Source organism: Mus pahari, chromosome 19 (assembly GCF_900095145.1).
Source record: "Mus pahari chromosome 19, PAHARI_EIJ_v1.1, whole genome shotgun sequence".
NCBI classification, from domain to species: Eukaryota; Metazoa; Chordata; class Mammalia; order Rodentia; family Muridae; genus Mus; species Mus pahari.
The window spans coordinates 61,158,114-61,172,606 of record NC_034608.1 but is presented as its reverse complement, the minus strand read 5'-3'; the positions used below and the strand labels follow the sequence as shown (position 1 = coordinate 61,172,606).

General features: G+C 45.5%; 1 protein-coding gene across 11 annotated transcripts in view; it reads right to left on the bottom strand.

Moving 5' to 3' along the window:
* The window catches only part of Fat1 (FAT atypical cadherin 1), a 120,221-nt gene extending 113,272 nt beyond the window's left edge, over positions 1-6,949 (bottom strand). For 7 of the 11 annotated variants that reach the window (XM_029532038.1, XM_029532036.1, XM_029532042.1 and 4 more), the window contains exon 1: positions 6,604-6,949. The gene's annotated coding sequence lies outside the window, so the exon portion shown is untranslated. Of the gene's footprint in view, positions 1-3,413; positions 3,514-3,821; positions 3,955-5,878; positions 5,982-6,603 lie in introns of those variants that run through there. The other 4 variants (XM_029532039.1, XM_029532040.1, XM_029532037.1 and 1 more) reach the window with 3 other exon arrangements.
* Positions 6,950-14,493: the final 7,544 nt, after the last annotated feature.

The following is a 14,493-nucleotide window of genomic DNA, read 5'->3' as shown; positions in this document are numbered from 1 at the left end:
TTTTTTTTTTTTTTTTTGCTTGCTAATGTTTTTGCCTTTGCCCACTGATTCAGTACATACTGAATAAATATTTAAGTAGATTTTTAAGGCTTATTTTATCTTTAAGGATGTGTGTGTCTGGGTGGGAGTGTGCACGCATGAGGCCTGGGATCCCCCGCGTCTGTGTTATAAGTTGTTGTGAGCCACCAAAGTGGGTACTGGGAACAGAACTCAGGTCCTCTGAAAGAGAAGTACCCACTCACCACTGGGCTCTCTCTCCAGACCCTGACTTGGTATATTCCTTCTAGGTTTTGACAAAGAATTTTGATAATCTGATCTCTTACTTACCCAACGCAACCCCGGTGTCACTGCAAACTAAAGGGGCACCTTCTCACAGGCTTGTATCATGCCAAGCTGTCTTGAGCGCAGGACTCCCAACCAGTGGCTGGGGGTGCGTTAATCTAAAGCAACAGCTACACTTCCTCCTATCCCAAAGACAATGCAACTTAAGTCTCCTCCTAATACAGTTCAGTGGCTTCTCTTCAGCATTTCCTTGTTTCCGTGTCCTTAACCTTTGCCCCATAAGGCCAACTTCCGGCACTGTCATTTTTTATTGTTCTGTGTTCTACCCTGCTCAGAAGAAGACGGCAGCTACAAGAAGGAAGTCCAGTGAACCTAAGTTGAAAGAAGCATCCGCGGTAACACCCAGCATTTTCATTTTCTTCCAGCTAAGGTCTCTTTACTCTCTAGTCAGCCGACCATAATCAGGTCATACAAGTCACATGCTACTTTGTACATTTCTGGTCTCCCCACCCCACTCCCTGGTCAGTCATGAGGGACTCAGCCAAATCCGCCTACTGCAGGAGCCCCAGCTTGCTCAAATGCTAGGATGGACTACTGTGATAGTCGCCGATCTCTTCCAACATCCAATGCTGACGTAGCCTTCTCTCTCACCAGATCTGAGCTCTTTAAGGACGAGAAACCTGACTTGTTCGCCCACGTACACTGTGTTTGCAGAGAAGACTCACAGTTCCTGGATGGATGAATGGACAGATGGATAAAAGACCAAGAACGGAGGCTAGAAGGCAGAATTGAACGGGAATGGAATATATGAGAGGAAAATATGAGAGTGCTTCTGTTCCCCTAATAGACAAAAATTCAGGGACAACCACCAGGCCAGGAACAGCACTATAGATGGTGGCCCCTTAAGAGGCTCTCAATTCCTAGCTGGTCCAAAATTAGGCCCACCACCTCAAAAACCCTTCAGAACTGTCTACAAGTGATACCACATCAGTGTCTTCCTGCTGACTTTGTCATAGAGCCCTATGACTGTACACTCTACAAAGGACAAAGATTAAATAATGACTGAATTCCCAAAGGGCTTATACAAAACACATAAGCAATAGATGTGTTTATCTTCAAGGAGACAAGGACCTCTTGGAATTCAGCAAGAATCTGGGAGGTATTTAAATTTAGACCTTTCAAGAAAAGGCCAGCCTTTTTTTTTTTNTTTTTTTTTTTTCTTTTTTTTTTTTTTTCAAAGAGAGAAAAGGGCTAGAGATAGCTCAGGGGTTTCGAGGCCAGCTGTTCTTCCCAAGGACCCAGGTTCGATTCCCAGCCCCGACTCGGCAACTCGCAACCATTTATAACTCCATTTCCAGAAGATCTCTGCTGGATTCTGAGGGCACAAGGCACACACATGACACATGACATACAAATAGGCAAAACAGCGTACACATTAAAAATAATAATAAGAGCTTTTTAAAAAAAATTCTTTGAAAATAGTCAACATACAAGTTTCTAAAGGTTTGAAGTACAACTGCTTCTCAGAGGAGAACTAGCCACTTTACACCTTTCCGGGGCCTAAGGACAAACAGACATGTCTTAATTGAACAACTTTCACCTTCCACACAGTCTGCTCAAAAACAAACAAAAAAAAACCCTTTCCTACTGTAAATGCTCAACCATGAAGACTAGAATGCAGTCCTTCCTCTTCCTCTATGAACTAAGGTCCTTCAGGCTACAAACCAGCCATCTAGACAGCATTTGATGCCTTAATGTGCCAATGTGATTTGGTTTGTTGAGTAGATGTAAGACCAGACAGACCTAGGTGGGAAACAAGTAGCCTAAGAGAATCAATGCCCTGAGATCTCTTCTACTTCTAACGTAGAATGAAAGGCCTTCTCCACAGATGCCCAAGAGCTGAAGCTGAAGATGTACCCGACAAAGGAGAGGTTAAAGGAGACCTTTCTTACTCTGAACACACATCTTTGCTACGAAGTTAACTGATGCAGCTACTCACACACAATGTGAAACCAATAAAGACTACTTACCCACAAAAAGAACTCACAGGTAGCCCAAAGGGCCTGATGAAGGCCTCTAACAGCCTTACTTCCTTTCACGGTGGGGGTTCAAAAAAAAGACCCTGTCTTGCTTAAGATGTTAATTTTTCAAGAAATGGGCAAACTTTTAAACAAAACTTACACTAAGCTTGTAATATACTACTTCAGTCACAACTATGAGTTGTATCTTTTTTTAAAAAAGAAAAATCTTGTTTTAAATACCTGTATATCATATACATATATGTATATATATATGTATATATGTATATATATATATATATATATATATATATATATATATATATATATATATATATATATATGTATATATATATATATATATATATATATATATAGAGAGAGAGAGAGAGAGAGAGAGAGAGAGAGAGAGAGAGAGAGGATAAGGTCTAACAGCTAGATAAGAGCAATGATCCCGAGATGCAAAGTCAAATAACCTAGAATGAACCAATACAGTTGTGGAGTACCGGCAACAACTGTTTGGTTGAGTCACATAGCTAAGACTGATGTGAAAAACATCCATTAGCACATGAAAATACTCTCCTAAAGTATTAAATATCGAAAATGCAAAGCATCACAAGTTAGCTTTTGCAAAGGTAAGTTATGTGCCCTTTAAATCTTTTCTGATTCTAATAGTCTAAGTAAATTCTCAGTTTGTTTAAAAAAAAAAGAAAAGAAAAGAAAAGAAAAAAAAATCTCTACCAGCACCCGGGAGTTGCTTCACAAAAGTCAGCTAATGAAACGATAGTTCAGGCACATGAAAAAAAAAAATTAACTACATAGAAAATATTTGCGAATTTACTTTGCTATAGCACACAATTGTCTCCTTGTTTCCAAGGCCCTGCAATTCCCATCAGTGGGGGGTGGGATTCTTTCAAGACAACCGAAAGTTAGCTTCCTAAAAGAAATCCTAGAGAGAGGACTGTGAAGCAGACCCTCTCTTTTAATAAAGATCTCCTAAGTTTATCTTGCAGAAAACAGACAGGCAACTGCCTGGCCTCACACTTCCCCCGAGGCTTAGCCTTGCAAAGGAGCCGCATTAAATCTCGGCGCTGCACTCCTCCGGGCACAAACCATCTAAGAAAACTCAGCGACTCCATTTCAAAGATCCCACGCTCAAGCGATCGGCTCTGCTTTCATCTCTGTATCTGGAAACCGCTCCAAAGCCGAGATGGACAGGAGTCGAACCCGGAGCCCGCAGTCCTGGTTCCCGGATCAGACAGCCTGGCGCTGCGGGGAGTAGCATGCTGGCCGGGGGAACCGCAGCATCCGACGCCGACTCGGCAATCACCATTCCCTCCACGTCCCGCCGGTTCCCTCCACCCCTCCGCCTCCGCACCCTGGAGCCGCCACTCAACTCGGCGAGCGGGCAAGGAGACCGGCACCAGCTCCGGCCACGGTGCAGCCGGAGGAGCGTGGGAGGGAAAGAGGGAGGGCATTCACCCGCAGCCCCAGCCTCAACGCCGCCCTCAGCAAACTTACTGCAAAGTTGGCTCCAAAGTTAGCGGCGGTGCGGTCGGGCGCACAGCCCGGGGTGCTCAGCGCGCCCGGCGGCCAGAGCCCGCTGTGCCGGGAGCCGCACTGGGCCCGCACGTCCGCATGGCGCCGCCGTCCGTCCAGCCCCGCCGAGTCCAGCCCGGCCCGCGCGCTCCAGCTCCCGCCGTGTGTATCCCTCCGCCCGCGGCCACGCCTGCCAGCGCCGGCTCTCGTTTCGCCAGCGCCGAGACTCCCCGACTCCGTGCGCGCAGCCCGAGGCCGCCCCGCCCCCGGGCAGAAGTGCCTGCCCGCCCCGGGGGCTACCCAGACAGGCGTCCGACCCGGAGCGAGGAGAGCGAGCGCCTTTCCGGGAGCTTGCCAAACTGAGAGGGACAGTTTGGGGACTGTGCTAGAATATGGAGCTGCTGCTGCTGCTGCTGCTGCTGCTGGGAAGAATTTCATTGAATGTTCCCTGCTAAGAGAGGAGAAACATTTGCTCCCCCCCCCAAAAAAAAAAGAAAGTGGGGAGAAGTCACCTAGGACCTAAGGAACAACCACCACACACCCCCCAGCATTCCTTTAGACTTTTTTTTTTCCAACCTCCAGGAAATCCCCGAATCCGCTTTTGAATGCCTCTCTCCCAGGCTGCAGCCGCTGGGGTGAAAAACTAGAGGGTCTGGAAAGGAATGCAGTTAGGTCGGAATTTACTTCCTCCTGAAATCCACATTAGGCCAGGAGAAATGCATACGTTTCCCCGCGACCTGTTAATTCAAACTCAGTTGGACCTCAAGACCCTCCCGGATCGCCGCGGTGAGCCCCAAAGCCAGTCTCCAAGACAGTCGCCGCCACCCCACCCCCCGCAACCCCTCAATCCCGGGGTCTGCGGGACAAAGGCTGCTGAGCCTCCCTGTGCTCATTCTCAGCGTTTAATTCTGCCCCAAGGGTCGGTGTGCCTGGCTCCGGAGCTACAAGTTCTCTGGTGAGAAAGGGAGATCCCCGGTAAGCAGGCTCCCCACTTGCGGAACTCCCTCTGGCGCCCGAGCGTCCAGCCAGCGCATCCCAGAGCTGCAAGTCTATCCCCGGCGCCTGCAGAGCTCCAGGTACCGGCTGATGAGCAAACGAGACTCAGCCGAAGCCAGCCACGCTTTGGGACGCAGCCCAGAGAAAAGGAAGGACTTGACCTCGGAAAGTTTGTGGGGCTCGAACATTTTAACGCTGCGAGAACGAAGAGATCAGATTTCCCTAGGAGCGGGTGGAGAGAGCTGCAGAGGGAATTGCACCGCAGACGGGGGCCAGAGCGTATTTCTTTGGCTCAAAGTTAACGTCACTTCTTAAGCCATCTTAAAGCAAGGTGGCTGAAAAAAAAAATAATAATGGTGTCTAGCAGGTTACGCTTGGGAAGGAAAAGTAGTGCCTGCAGAATGAGTGTGCTGATTCGTACCTCTGAATTCCCCGCTCGGTATTTAGAACACATATATTTACAACACCCAGAAAAGGCAAACATCATCGTAACCCAAAGACTCATCTAGCCCCGGCTTACAAATTGCGCAAAGTGCTCGCGGAGTTACCGGTCAGTGAACGCTGAGAAAGTGAGAGAGACCAGATCTCCAAGCTCAACCAGTTTGCGACCCCCCTCCCCTCCCCGGAATTTTAACTCTCAACAAAACACAGCCACACACACCACACACACACACACACACACACACACACACACACACACAGAGGCAAGCAAGCAAGCCGTTGGGGGAGGGGATGTAAGAGGGCCTAGGGTACCGCTGCTAGGAGAGGGAATGAACAATAAAAAGTATAAAAACACATCGTTCAATAACATTAAATCATCACTGGATTTTCTAAATGTTACAAAGGAATTCCTGCAAAAAAATCATTCATTGACATATTAGTGCTTACTAGGACTAAAATATCTAATTAAGAATCCTAAATATCCAGGCTTACTAGAAGTTGCACTTGGTCGCTACAGGAACTGCTGAAAGCCAAAAATGCAGTCTCCTGTGTTACCACATTTTGCTAATCCTTTAGCCACCAACGGAACGAAATGGAGATACCTTTTTAGCTACGAGAGAATTGCCTTCACATGAAGAGAGGTGTAGTTCAAGTTCCTCGAACATCCTTTAAATAGTCGATCTTCTTTGACCCTGTCCCCAGAGCCTCATTGAAATTAGGTGGAAGAAGGACTGCTCCCCCAATCCCCCCCCCCAAAAAAAAAAAAAAAAAAAAACGTTCCTTCAGCACTGCCTCTACACTCGGTCCACCCAAGCTGGTTTTCTGAAATGTATTAAGTGTCGTCCGGCGTAAATGAAGGCTAGGGTGGAAGCGATCAAGCTCTGTCTGGTCCACGTCGTTAAGAGTACCCGGCAGGTCCAAGTTCGAGGTCTGCACTGAGCTGAGAGCTGGGAGCGCGCTTTGCCCCATGCTCGGACTAGAGGGCGCTGCGCCACTGCAGATCCCCCAGTCCCCAACGCGCCCTCCCTGGGCACCATTTCTATAACAAGTTACACTGAAAATAATGCACAAACGGCTTCACTTCTCAAGTTCTTTTGAACAGCGCTCTGTGTGTATTTTGTGAATTCCAAAAGCTGCGCATGCCTGCCTTTCATTCCCGCGCCCCGTGAAGGCCGCGGGCAGTCCAGTTCCTTGAGCGCAGACACACATGAATTCCCCCACTCGCTTACTGTGAAACACACACACACACACACACACACACACACACATTATTTCATTTACGATTAAACTTCAATTCTACCAGGCACGCACTGAACAAAGAACTCACCACAGTAGCCCGGTCCTCGGTGCTCTCCCTTCTAGTCCCCGGCAGTTGGGTAATTCCCACGCCGTTTGGATATTTGTTAGGATCCGGGCTCGAAGTACCAACTTTGCCTCCCCTGGATCTTCAGCATATCCCCCAAGCAGAGCGTGATCCTCCTCCAGTGCTGGCGGGACTCAGGTGGGCTCCTTCCCAGTGGCTCTCCACCCGGGGAAAGTTTGAGCACCAAAAGAGGTGGAAAGAGAGCGCACGAGGTCTGGGGAGATCGCCTAGGGGAAGCCAAGTTTGTCAGGACATGTCCAGGCAGCCAGCTGCCGAGTTGAGGAGTTACAGCCGGCAACTGCGGCGGATCTCTCTGCCTCTTTTCCCTACTCCTCCCTCTAGGAGCGGCTGGGGGAGGAGAGGTGACGTCAGAGCCCCGCCTCGCCCCCGACTCCCCGGTGCTGACCGGGTTCTCCGACTTCAGTCGGCCTCCCAGCCAGTTGCAGCTATGGACGCCCAGGCTGCCTACAGCTTCCCCGCTGCAGTGATCTCCTTGGCCGCAGCCGTCCCCACGAAGAACTGTCCGTCCCTCTCCTCCCCTCCCCGCGGAGTCTTGGGGCTCCGCCGAGCGCTGGCTTCTTCGCATTCACCACCGGATCAGCCAGCCAGGGCCCCCCGTGGCGCTCGCCTCCCCGGCTTAGGAAATACCGGGTCCGGCAGCCTTTCCCACGCCTCGGACTGCAGGTGATGCTCTTCCCCTTCTGCAGCTGAAACTCCTCGCAACGCGTCTGTGTCGCCTGCCCGGGTTTTTGCAGGACAGAACCGCGATCAGTCCCTGCAAGCTTACTGGACGACTCGGACTTTGTCGTCCTCCAACTTCTGGAGATGTGATGTTTTAAATTTTTAAACTATTTAAAATTTTAAATAGTTCTCGTTGTCCAACGCTGCTTGTGGTCTTTGTGTTGAAAAATCGTAGTTTTAATCTCCAAATCCTTTCCAAATGCTCCTGTCTCTAGACCTAGTCTGAATCATAGATTCAGAGGTAGGGGGAAGCGACAGGGGCGGAGCCAGTTTTTTAACGTATCTTACAAGTAATATGTAGTGATAATGACTAATACACAAATCAATTGCCTACACCTCGAAACAACATAAATTTACAAAAATGCAAACCCCGTTGAAGCTTAATTTATAAATGGACATGTCGCTTTTATATAAGCGTCCAGGCTCTGGGAAAATATCTACTATGGGATTTTTTTTAATGCCACTAAAATACCAAAATGCATCTCCTGAACAGCATGAGATAATAAGGGAGCCATTTATGTAAATTGACACTGCCCCCAAAAGATTATTATTAGATTTGAAGGGACCTAGGAGAGAAGGGGATGGGTGCGGAGGCAGGTTCTATCAACATATTTTCATCTGTTTGAGTAAATATATTGGTCTGTGTAGCTTCGAGAGGTTAAGCGCAAACAAAGCTAGGGGGCTCAAAAGGTAAGAAGAGGAAGAGACCTAGTGTTGTGGGTGTGGGCATAGGCTTGAGAACTGCTCCAAGCTCCAGTGAACTCACTCATCTGAGGTAGTACTGGACCCGATATCTGTTGTGAAAGGTAAAACTTGTACGTTACAAGCAAGCCTCCCTGGGTTTCACCTGTTTTGCCACACGGATAGCATCTATTCGTGCAGACAATGTTTTTACTGACCATCTTAGAAAATGTCTAGCATGTATGTAAAGGGTACTTCTTATCGCTGGTTCTCCCAGGCCCCTGATTTTCATTTGTGACCTGAAATGTATTATAGGGGGGGGGGGGCTGGCGGCGGGGGAGGGGGGAGGAATAAACTTAGAGGCCACTGAACATCCAGGGGCAGCTGGGGAGAGGGGAATCTGAGAGAAGACTGTTTCATCAAGCAAGCCTATCGGTGCCTAGCCACTTCTATTCTATTCTTCACTATGGTAACTGTGCATGCTCAGCCCTGCTTTTAGGTCCACACTTGATGTTAGACATTGACCACATACACAAGGGCTCAAATGATGCAAACTCTCCCGAGGCACTGCTGCGTGCACAAGTCAATTTGGTTTGATGGACTAGTCCTTAGAGTTGCTTAAGCAAACCAAGGCATTCCAGTTTTAAAAGAACACGGAGGAGGAGTTTATGTTTTATTGATAGTATTTGTTCTTTTTTTTGTTTTTTGTTTTTTGTTTTTTGTTTTTTGTTTTTCGAGACAGTGTTTCTCTGTCTAGCCCTGGCTGTCCTGGAACTCACTCTGTAGACCAGGCTGGCCTTGAACTCAGAAATTCGCCTGCCTCTGCCTTCCAAGTACTGGGATTAAAGGCCTGTGCCACCATGCCCGGCGATAGTATTTGTCTTTAAAAAAAAAAACAAAAGCATGTTTTAAAAGTTGAGGACAGGATAATTTGAACAAAACCCTTTGACCTGAGCAATGAGACTGGACCTGGATTAGCCATTAGCTATTTTGGTTTAAATAAAATTAAATTAACATTCAATTCCTTAATCTTTCAAACTCTATATCATATGTTGACTACCCACATTTGGTTAGTGGCTGTTCAAGTCAAAATGAATTTAAAAGCATCCTGATCACAACAGAGAATACTACTAGAAGTACCTTGCTATATATCTTTATTTATTTATTTATTTATTTATTTTTTTACTTTTTTAAAGGCTACATCAAGCATTACATTTCAAGTTCCCACTCCAGTACTGAGTCACTTCTAAAGTATGGGAGTGCAGAATCATGAAAGGATTCAATCATTCCCCAGGTATTTCTCAAGTACCAACAACGTGCTAAGTGAAATTATGTAATATTCAAGTCCTAATAGACGAGGTGTGTTTATGTGAATAAGAAATATTAGCACGGCCTTATAGCTGTTTTTATATCTTTGCTTAGAACAGAGCACAGGGAAAAATAATAATTTTAAACAAGATAACATTCTCACAAGCCTGGCTAACTCCCAGCACCCCACCCTCCCCTGCACCCCACCTGCATCTCACCCTCTCCTGCACCCCACTCTCCCCACCCCTCTGCACTGTGTTCAGCTCTGTCACGTCCCCCTTACCCCTTCTTGCACCCACTCTTCTGAGGCTGGCAGGAAGTATCATTCCATGACCCCAGACATTAGTTACCTTATTTGGGGGTTCAAATCCAGTTCTCCTTTGGGATCTGTGTACACCCTTCAAGAAGAACCTTAAGCCATGCAACTGCCCAGCCTGTAGACACTCTTCCTCCTTCCCCAATTCGGAGTAATGGAGACTTTCTTAAAAATACATCCTAACAATAACCTCTCATTCGAATGGTGAAATTATAGACACCATAAATATTCAGTCAGGAAAATATGTGGGGGGCCTTACCAATTGTTCCTTGATGGTGCTTCTGGATATATATATATATATATATATATATATGAGTATGTGTGTTACAATCTATTAGTATATATATTAATATATACTATAAGTAATATATATATATATATATATATATATATATATATATATTACTTAATTCTCACAAGGTCCTTTATGGTTTGAATTTAAAGTGCCCTCACAGGCTCATGTTTTAAGTTCTTCTAAGGCTGATACTGTTTTGGGAGACTGTAGAAAATGTAGTAGATACGGCCTGACTAAAGGAAGCAAGCCACTAGCGGCAGCCCTTTGAAGATCATAGCCCCCTCCACACCCCAGTTCTCCAGGAATCAGACTCAGCCACTCTAACCCACTGAATGGGCTGCCCCAATCTGCCCTGTCACGATATATGGCCATGTCCTGAAACCTTGAGCTAAAATAAACCTTCCTTTCCTTAGGTTGTCTCTACAAGTCCCTACTACAGAATTCTAGAAAGCATTAATCATGAATCCCCCTTACCCTCTTTTCCTGGATGAGAAACTGAAGTGTACTGTAGATAGGATAGCCCAATGTTTTCCACTAAAGTCTGCCGCTGCCTAGCTGTGAAGCCAATATTCTTGTCTACTGTAATGCAGCACAGCTCCTGAGAACCTGCTCTTCATCCATACTCCTTATGAACTGTGGCTGTCTTACCTTAAACATCAGCAATGCTGTAGTTTGGAAACTGTCTTGGAAGAGGGTAAAACACTGATTGAGCCTCTGCCAGAGAGGGATGTGCCTTTCTAGTAGCTATGCTGTGTGCGAATGAATTAGTCTTCATACGTGGGTCCTTTCATCACAGAAGGAGAGCATCCTGGCTGTGTTTAGGAGTATCTATGGAATGCAACCATTCCTTGTTTGGATTTCTTCTTTTGCTAGGTAGATATAGATACACTCTGACACATATGCTTTTAAATCCAAAGTCAGCATATGGCTTTTAGCTTGTTTAGGCTGAACAACAGAAAAACACATACCAAGGATGCTCAATGAATTCTGACAAGGACTATCTCAGGATTTCATGACCAGCATTTTAATATTTACCTTGCATTTCCCAGCCTTAGTCTAGAATTTCTGGTGTTTCTTCCTCTTTTTTTAATTCTCCTTTCTTTTCTTCACCTGTGCCTATAGGTATGTGGTGATTTGGATGAGAATCCTCCCCATAGGTTCATGCCTTTGAGCATTTGGTCCCTGGTGCTGGTAGTGCTGTTTGGGGAGGGTTAGTGGAGGAAGTTTATCACTGAGGTGAGCTTTGAAAGTTTAAAGCCATTTCCAGTTCACTCTATCTGCTTGGTGCTTACAGTTCAAGGTGTGAGCTCTCAGCTTGGTACTCCAGCTGCCAAGCCTGTCACTTCCGTATCATGATGAACTATTGCCCTCTGGGACTCTGGGACTAAATAATCTCTTCTGTAAATGGCTTTGTCATGGTGTTTTGCCACAGTGACAGAAAGGCAACTAATACAATATGACAAGTCATTTCACCTGGAGAATAATCCCCCAGCTGCACATTTTTGCTACTAAATCCACCTCTCTTATCTTGGTATCACTTTTTAAACAAATCTTGAGCAGAAGCTCTCCAGATCTTACTTGTGAAATGTGGTATTGTGATGTCCTACCTGTCTATTCTGTAACACCTGATATATCCAAAAGCAAGATAGGAGTTCTTTCCTCCTCGTTATGGGCCGATAACTCAATCATGGCCAGTGAGATGCTAGAGTAAATACGCTGGGGCCTCCAAAAAGGAAAAGCAGATCAAAACCAACAAAAAATAATAACCTTCCTTTCTAATAAAGATGCACGAGAAATATTGTCTCTAAGGACATTGTCAAGTTAGGACATCATACCAGGGACTGGTTGGAGTACCTGCTTACTGAGGAAGAGATCTAAACCAGGATCTGTGTGGTGAGGAAGGCCAGTGACACAAATCACTTACATCTTCCTCAGGACTTTATATGGGAGAGCAAACATTTCCATATTATCTAAACTTGCATGTATCAGAATTTGAGTTCTTTGAATCTGGCGAGATCTATGACAACTAAAATCCTCTTACAGATGAACAAAGAACTATTTAAAATACGACAGTAATACATTGTATGCCTCTTTCCACTTGCTGGTTAACAGGAATTGGGATTCATTCTAATGATAAAAAATGGAAAGATTCTTAAAGTTTTTCCTTCAGTGGCAAGTACACCGGTCTCCTGGGGGTATTTAAGATGGTTACTGTTGATTGTTAGCTTGATGGGATTTAGAATCACAATGGAAACAAATTTATCTCAGCCTGTCTGTGAGCGAAGGATTATCCAAATTATGTTAATTGAAGTGTGACTACCCAATTTAAATGTGGGTGGTATCATTCCATTGATGGGGTTCCCAGCTGAATACAAAGGAGAACATGAACTGAGAAGAACCAGGCATCATGTCTGCCATCTCCAGACCAGCTGTCTCCTGTTCCTATTTCCACACTCTCCTTGCAACAGTGGACTGTATACCCTGAAACTGTAAGCCAAAATGAGTTCTTCCAACGGTTAAGTTGTTTCTGTCTGGTGTTTTATCACAGCAATAAGACAAGTAACTAATTCAGGTTACATAACAAAATACAGCAAATCGAGTGTCTTCAGTCATAGCGATTTGTTTTCCCACAGTTGGAAAGGCTGGAAGTCTAAGGGCAAGATGCCAGCAAAGGTGTTTCTGCTGAGACCATTCTACCTCTACCTGACTTACCTTACTTATGAAATGCCCTTGCAGTATTCTACAGTGGTATTTCCTTGAACCAGGGAGAGAGAGAGAGAGAGAGAGAGAGAGAGAGAGAGAGAGAATCTTCTGGTAGCTCCCTCCTCTGCTAAGGGTATAAGGAGATCAATGTATGCTTAGATTTTTCAAAACCTACTTTAATTATGGCTCTTTAATGCTTCTACCTCCATTATAGCCCACCACCCACCAGAGTAGGGTAAAAGAAAGGTTAATAGGAAATGGGAGATGTGGGCCTGTTTAGAAATAGTTCTTTGGGGCAATTCTAATCTTTGTTGTCAGCAGTCCAGTCCACTAGCAAAACACCAAACACAAATCAGCAGCAGTGGCTGGATCCGGAAGAAAACGTGAGGCTCTGCTGATCAGCACAAGCCCAAGTCCAAGAAACAGCAAGAAGCAGCCAGAAGTTCTTTGGTGCGGTTCTCTCTACCAAGTCATGACAAACAAAGACCAGCAAAGAAAGCGAGGCGAACCAATGCAAGAGTATCATCAAGGAAGACCAGTGGCAGCGAAGACCAACAAAGACTAGTAAGGAGTTGCAAGGCGAACCAATGCAAGAGTGTTGTCAGCGAAGACCAACATCAGCAAATTCCAGTGATGGCCAGCAAAGAGATGCAAGGTGAACCAATGCCAGAGTGTGGTCCCCTGTCTGTTGGGTTGTACACATACTCCTTCCTCTTATGTGTCCCCCTCAAGTGTCCGCTCCAGCCAAGCATCACATGCCCTTTCACCAGGCAACTTCCAGAAATACACCACATGTCTGTTCTCAGCAAAACATCCTTTCACAAAAGACAGTTTCCAGAAAAATACCACATGACACAACTGCGTCTCCAAAGAAACCAGAAATTCCCTTTCCACATCACTGCTATTGGATTACCAGCTATCATTATGAAGTGATTTAACCTTGGCAACACTTTAAAGAGTCTGCTCCTATCTGTATACTGTCCATTTTGGAGTTACAACTTTGGTTCAGTCCCTCGCAATGAGAAGACAATTTCTCTATAAAATGATTTAGTATAGCAGGCACCTCTTTTTCAGTCATGATGGCAAACAAAATAAGATCGTGAAATTTCATTTTGTGTTTAACTGCTCCTGGTATTTCCTCTCAGATGTCCCCGAATTTTCTAGCATCGTTCCTTAAGTTTGCTCATAAACTATTCCAGTGAATGTTAAGTAAACCTGGATATCCAATAATTACTAGAGAATAATCTCATCAGCTGGAAGCGCATACTGTCAGCAAGTCCATGGCATTTGTAATTGGAATTTGATTGTGGTTCCCACTGCCAATATCAAATGCCAAGCCAAAAACCCAAAATCAGCCTTTCTTCACCATGGCCCCTTCTGCCCGTACTTTGTCCTTTTAATAACTGTGTTGTAGTGGGAGAAGCTTCTGTAAGCAGGCTGTGTGGATTTGTTTGTTTAGGAGAGAAACACAGCTGACCTCATGAGGCTGCTCCACTCCTTCTCCGGGCAACAATTTGTAGAAGGTTTTTTTTTTTTTTTCTCCTGTGCCTGGTAAGTAAGTGAATGACACTTGGCACTTGGATAAGTGATTGCTCCTCTAATTTTCCTCTCTACTTGATAGTTGTTCCAGGTAGTATTAAAGAAAAAAAAATTCAATACTCCTTAAAATAGAAAAGCAGACTTTGGGGGCTGGAGAGATATCTCAGTGGTTAAGAGCACTGACTGCTCTTCCAGAGGTCCAGAGTTCAAACCCCAGCAACCACGTGGTGGCTCACAACCATGTGTAATGAGATCTGATGCCCTCTTCTGG